The sequence below is a fragment of the Macrobrachium nipponense genome, chromosome 33 (assembly GCF_015104395.2).
Source record: "Macrobrachium nipponense isolate FS-2020 chromosome 33, ASM1510439v2, whole genome shotgun sequence".
NCBI classification, from domain to species: Eukaryota; Metazoa; Arthropoda; class Malacostraca; order Decapoda; family Palaemonidae; genus Macrobrachium; species Macrobrachium nipponense.
In genome coordinates, this window is record NC_087219.1 from 46,928,892 (window position 1) to 46,935,799 (window position 6,908).

The 6,908-nt window shown below is 37.5% G+C and overlaps 1 long non-coding RNA gene across 1 annotated transcript; it reads left to right on the forward strand.

Moving 5' to 3' along the window:
- The first annotated feature begins 3,943 nt into the window (after positions 1-3,943).
- Positions 3,944-5,543, forward strand: LOC135202744 (uncharacterized). The gene is made up of 3 exons (XR_010311814.1): positions 3,944-4,242; positions 4,434-4,544; positions 5,455-5,543. It is a non-coding gene; the product is annotated as an uncharacterized LOC135202744 (long non-coding RNA).
- Positions 5,544-6,908: the final 1,365 nt, after the last annotated feature.

Here is a 6,908-nt window from a genome sequence, read left to right on the forward strand (position 1 = left end):
TCCCGGTGCGGAGCTATAATTTCTCGGTGATGTGCGGACTTTGCGGTAACCCTGGACACCACAGCCGTCAAGGCAGTCTGTGACCTATTCATTTTGCTTGACCCAGTCATTTTACCATTTGGGTTATGAAGATAGCGTCACTTGACCTTTACTGACTAATTACCGTTATGCAATTCCCTGCTGTATATAGCGATATTTAATCTAGCCACTGAGGTTGGGCAAGCCAGCCTAATTCAGTGCCTGTCCCAAAAGCCAAGACAAATAGGAAGGATTGAGGTCCGTCGATAAAGTATCTGCCAAAACCAATGGTGCAATGAGTCTTTCAAGATAGGAACAGACAGATGAAGGAGGTTCATTAAATTTAAACTGTGATCCTAACTAGGGACTAGGCTGAAAAAAAGCTAGGCTTTTTTTTAATAAGCCTCCTTCAGTTGTTACTATCTTGAACGGCTTTATGCTGATGGTGATAATGATCGATGGCAACTTTACAAATGGTATGAAATCTACTGTCTAAATATTACTGTACTAAATCAACCCACAATCACCTGTGCAACAGAAATAAGCCCCTCCCTTGTATTGGGATCGAACCCAGGACTCTCACATGAAAAGTAAGGATTCTGCCACGATGTAGTAATGACGTTTCTATATCGTGGATTGTACTAGCTGACCTACATACGTAATCTTTACTGTATAAAAGTGGAACGTCTCAAATTTATCTGGATATATGAGAGTCCAAAATCCGCGCCAAAGTCGTCACGTTCGTCAAGTAAATGCTGTATTGTCCAAGGAGTTGGTGCGAGTAAAGTGACATTAGCAGAAGTAAAAATACACGAACACATTATTCCCTGTATAGCATCAACTCCAGCCGTAGTTACCAGTTAATAAGGCTATCCATTTCTAACAGCAAATTTGACATAGTACGAAGGGCTCCATTTAACCTGTCCCTCTATACACGAAATGTCACGAATACATAATTACAGAAGTCTTGTAACAGAGGGACAGAAACCACGATCGACTAGAATTTTGAATAGCTTATCGTACTTCACTCTATAATCAAATGCCTTCGTACGGTCGAGCTGAGTAGCTATCTATCACACTAGAGGTGCGTGAAACAATATTCAATGGTTTCCATCGCTGTGAATGTATACAAAGCGCTGTAGGATTTTCTTTTATAAGCAAGCTAATGGTCGCTGGATCAAAATATACGTTTAAATTACTCAGTATATAATATAGTCTAAGATTTTACAAAAACTACTATTCAGCGCAACTGCTCTATAACTATAATTTTTTTTTATTTTTAACCGAGGATGAAAATGAGAGGTCAAAAGGAATGATACAAGAATTAACAGTTTCTGTGGGCCTTCAGTCAAAGCATAGCTATCAATGTCATATGCATCGTCTTGTGTGAATGTTTTATTTTTTATTTTTTTTTATTTAGCTTTCTAACAGCCAACTCCACTATTCCTGGAGTAACAGAGTGAAGGTATAAATTATTATTATTATCTGAACACTTCTGACAGCCTTTGAATAGTACATTACTGGCGTCTACAGCAAAGGTCAGGTCAAAGTATTGGCACTTTGGCAGGCTGTACACTGCATAATGACTTATTTTTTCTTTGAAACTATCACAAACATCCTTACATGTTTTTCCATCAGTTATATATTGAATTTAGAGTTGGATCGGAGTACACAGAACTACCTGCGTTTCAAAAACAACGCCAGTGTTCCAGTCATCAAATGCATCGTTAACTTTTCTCGCTTCATCTGACTTTGATTCTGCTTCGTTGTTTTAACTGCTCAGTGGTGATTGAACTTGGTTTGTCTCCTCAAAGCAGCAGTCCGGCAGTTCACTGGTAGCCGTTAATAGTAGGAAAAAGAAAAGTCACAGAAAAACTGTCACAATTTTGGGGTCACTATCTAGGAAAGAAATGTGACTTTATAGCCTGTGAACTTTTTCAGTTTTTTTTTCCGTGACTTTTTTTCGATGACTTTTTTTATTTTTTTTTTTTTCTTTTTTTTTTTTTTTTTTCTTTTTTTTTTTTTCTTTTTTGTTAACCTGGATTCCCACTCACACCCTATCATCAACCAGTTGGTCACCACCAATTATGAGGACCAAAGGGTAATATATCAGCATCTTCCACAATGATACAGTCCAATACCCTATCGTTATTGCTGGGGTTAATATATAAAATCAACTAAGGATCTCTGTTTCGAAGCGTTATAAATATATAAGATATTTTATGTCGTCTATCCAAAATAGGACTAGATAAACTCGTCACTATCAGCAAATTCAGAAAACATCCTGGTCCTTCAATCTTATCGGACGACATCACAATTAAAATCTCCCGCAAGACGACATCTGACTCCACAAAGTAAGTGTTACAAATTGCATTCATTTCACGTGGCACACTAAAAAAAATTCATCATCATCTCCTGTAGAGGAGGTAGTGCCATCAGTGCACCTCACGCGGTGCAATGTAGGCATTACTTAAGGATTTTGCAGCGTCCATTCGGCCTCTAGCTACATCCCCGTTCATTCATTTTATTGTACCTCCGTTCATATTATCTTTCTTCAGTCTTAATATCCACCCTCTCCTGACAATTGTTTCATAGTGCAACATCAAGGTTTTCCTGCAGTTACGCCTTCAAAACCTCATTTACTCCGTTTTCCTTTCACCATCATCACCATCGCCGTTGGGCGTGTAGTATAGTTATCAGAAGCATCTATTGGCTCAAATTCACTTTGAAGTTAATAATGGCGATCGGTGTTAATAGTAAGACGCAATAATTCTTTTAATGATAAGACTGTTTACCAAGCAACGAGGCACTTTCGACACTTCAAGATGATGATTTGCACTTGGCAGAGGTGATGACGTCACCTGGAGGTAACGTTCTTTATGATGCTGCCTGATTTGTTCTTAGGGCTGGAAATAATGAAATGAATAAGCGGTGGTCCCTCTCTCTGTAAGCTAATCATCAGTTCCTAAGTTTTTAATTAAAAAAAAATAAGAATCTTTGTCAAAACCCCACAATCATACACACACACACACACACACACACACACACACACACACACATATATATATATATATATATATATATATATATATATATATATATATATATATATATATATATATATATATATATATTTATAATGTGTGTGTGCTTTTCCTCTCAATGAATGGATTTTTAAAACAGGTTTTTTAATCCATTTATAAATTTAATTCATTATCGAAGGGAAGCATTGTTATTATACTTTTTAATGCGATATCATTATGCTAGTATTTTCCATGGCATTATTGATTACCGTTCGATTAATCTATATATATATATATATATATATATATATATATATATATGTAGTATTATACAAACATCAATATTTATTACCTTTCTTCAAATATTTTTTCATTACTCCCTACATAATTTTATCTGGTCTGTTTCCAGCCATCTAGCGAACTGAGAGAGAGAGAGAGAGAGAGAGAGAGAGAGAGAGAGAGAGAGAGAGAACGTACTGCTAATTCATTACGTCATTTCCAACTCAAATAACATATTGGCACTTTGGCAGTACTTTGGTCTAATCTAGGAGAGAAAATAAAGAAGAATCATTTAACCCCGTTTGAAATTAATCTATGGTTAACGTTCCTGTTGACAGGTTTTCTGCTGTGACCTAGAGAAATATGTAAACATTCGTATCTATGTATGTCAGAATTTACTCATATTCTGGCCTTTTTCTAATAACAATGATAATGACAATAATAAAATATATAGGTGGGAAACCGTCTTATAAAAACACGTATCATTAAGATTGATGGCTGTATCAGCTACATTAAATTTATTTACAGCTTTATTTTTTCCGCTTCGTAATAATTGCTTTTCCTGGATTACTGCATTCCGCCAGTAACGCGCCGAAGTGCGCCATTCTTTAGAGACGTCAATGTTTAGAGACGATGCGACTACTTCGTCGTCCTTGGTTGAACGGTTTACGGAATTAAGGTAGGCGAGCTGTGCAATAGCTGACGTTTTAAACGGCGTCGGTTAATATTGCCGGAAGGGCTTGCTTCGTTGCTATAATATCTGTGATGTCTGATAGTGTTGTGGTTTAGTGTACTTCCGTCGATTTTGTGATGAAGTGGCGGCGAGCTGGAGGGAAAGACAGCAGTTTTGGGCATCTAATGAAATGGGAAGCGAGCTGATGAGAAAGGGCAGGTTTTGCGAGTTGTCGCTGCTCTACGGAAGGTAATTAAATCACGGTTGGTTCGGTTATGGGCTTTCTTATACGCGTACTTCAGTTTTGCTGGTTAGATGATAATGCATCAATACTTCGGAGTAAAGCTAACCATGATATATTTTAACTTGAATGGGCACTTTTGCTACTGCTATTTTAAAGATGAATTCAGTCGAGAATTCACGAAGTAAATATTTTGCAGATTGTCCATGTGGAACTTCGTGTAGGCACAAATTTTAAGGTAAGGTTGATCTAAGCTCCGAATTCTCCCTGCACAACAGATTCTCACACCGCAACGTTTTGAAACTCCTTGGTAAGGTGTATTTTTGTTTTTAAGGTTTTAACTAAATTTCATCCAGAATTGTAACGAAACGTTCGTTACATACCTCCACCGCCTTCAGGGGTGGCGCCCCTGAAGGGGTGGAGGTACTCCTTGAATTGCAAAGTAGGTCTAATAACCTACTTTGCAAATCAAGGGGGTTTCATCGCCCGTGAAACCATGAAACCATTAACTTTTATATATTTTGCTTTTCTGGTGGTCATTGCTGCTATAAAAAATAAATGTTAAAGGTTTTGACATATTTTTCAACCTAGATAAACGGATAATTTTAAGAATTTGGAATTTGGTGTCTTGACTAGAAAAATGTTTTATGAATTAATGCTGAATATGGTAGTAGACTAGGGCTAAAGGAATTTAAAATTTAATGCTGAAAATATTAACTTGGGCGTTGGTGAATGTAATTAATTACGTCCACTTGGTCTAAAGTTGTAAACTTTTCTTGTGTAATTTGTTGGTTCAAGTGCAGTTCATATGTAGTTAATTTACCCTGTTTCCTGCCATAGCTTTGTAATGTTTTCAAAGCTGTGTAAAAGGGAACTTATTGAAGTAACGTGTAAGGCTTGCCATAAACCCAAGATTGGTCTATTAAAGCAACTTTACTTTTTTTCCCTCCATGGAGGTATAGTATATTTGATAGTTTATAGATTTACAGGCTCCTTCAGGATTAAAACTGGTGCTAAGGATATTGATACAGACTTAAATTCCGCCATAAACCCAAGATTGGTCTATTAAAGCAACTTTACTTTTTTCCCTCCATGGAGGTATAGTATATTTGATAGTTTATAGATTTACAGGCTCCTTCAGGATTAAAACTGGTGCTAAGGATATTGATACAGACTTCAATTCCTTGATAATGTCTGGCATGGTTTGACATGGTCTACAGATGGCGTGGTTCGACATGGTCTGCATATGGCGTGGTTCGACATGGTCTGCACATGGCGTGGTTCGACATGGTCTGCACATGGCGTGGTTTCGAAATGGTCTGCAAATGGCCGTGGTTCGACATGGTCTGCACATGGCGTGGTTCGACATGGTCTGCACATGGCGTGGTTCGACATGGTCTGCACATGGCGTGGTTCGACATGGTCTGCACATGGCGTGGTTCGACATGGTCTGCACATGGCGTGGTTCGACATGGTCTGCACATGGCGTGGTTCGACATGGTCTACACATGGCGTGGTTCGACCATGGTTTGCATTGTTCTACATACCAAAGTACGTTGGACGATAATTTCGTCTGCATGTAATGAGTACCCTAAAACACTGAGGGTGTTTGATTTTCTAGTAAATCTTTCTTTTGGAGTAACCCTGTTTTGTGTAAAACCTTTTATTGGAGCGTATTAGTAAGTTTTATTGGGTTTTATTGATTGGTTAATATAATTAGGCTTTAAAAGCTAAAATTTGCATTTTGAGAAGGTAATGTACGTAGTTGAATCAAAGGATTGTCTGGGAAACTGAATTGAAGCTTATAATGAAAATTTAAGATCGAATCCAATAGTTAAAGTTTCCATGGTTTGAACTGTCATGATGAGTTAAGTCTAGGTGGTAACGAAGTAAATAAAGGATATTGAAAGAAGCCGCCACATGTGGCTGTTAAGATTTCCAATGAAACCTTAGTTAAACATAGAAATATAGTTAAGGTTTCCAATGAAACTGGTATCAGAGAGCTCTAAGTTTTCCTAATGGAACTCTGGGAATTTAAGAACTGTTAAGTTTCCAATGAAGCTCAGAAATTGAGCTGTTAAATAATGTTTCCAATCAGACTAATTTAGTGATATTTGAAGGTTTTCAATGAAACGCTGAAATTGGGTGATGCTAATTAAGGTATCCAATGGAACAAATTTAGTTACTTTTTTTCAATGGAACTGTATTTTAATTTGTTACCAATGAGACTTCTTCAGATCTTTATCTCAAAATCAGTAAGTTTTAGTAACTGTCGTAATGGGAGTCTCAACATAAGGCCCTGTCCACACGGCCGAGCTTTGCTCGACGAACTTTGTTCGATGTGACGCCAGAAGCGGAGAAACCGCGGCAAAGTTCTGACTTTTCTTAATGTTTCTACGCTTCTGACGTCACATCGGACAAAGTTCGTCGACCAAAGCTCGACCGTGTGGATGGGGCCTAACGGTATCAAAAATGAACTTTGCTGCTTTTTCTGAACCAAATAAATTTCCAGTGATGTATTGAACTTGAAAGTCGAGGCAAAACAGACTATGAGCGTTACAGAAATTTACTTGGTAACACTAATATTCAGTGTAGTTTAGTTGGTATATGGCATTGTCTTGCGTGAGTAGTTAGTTAACCATACATCTGGATAACAGATGAGCAGGTACTAAAT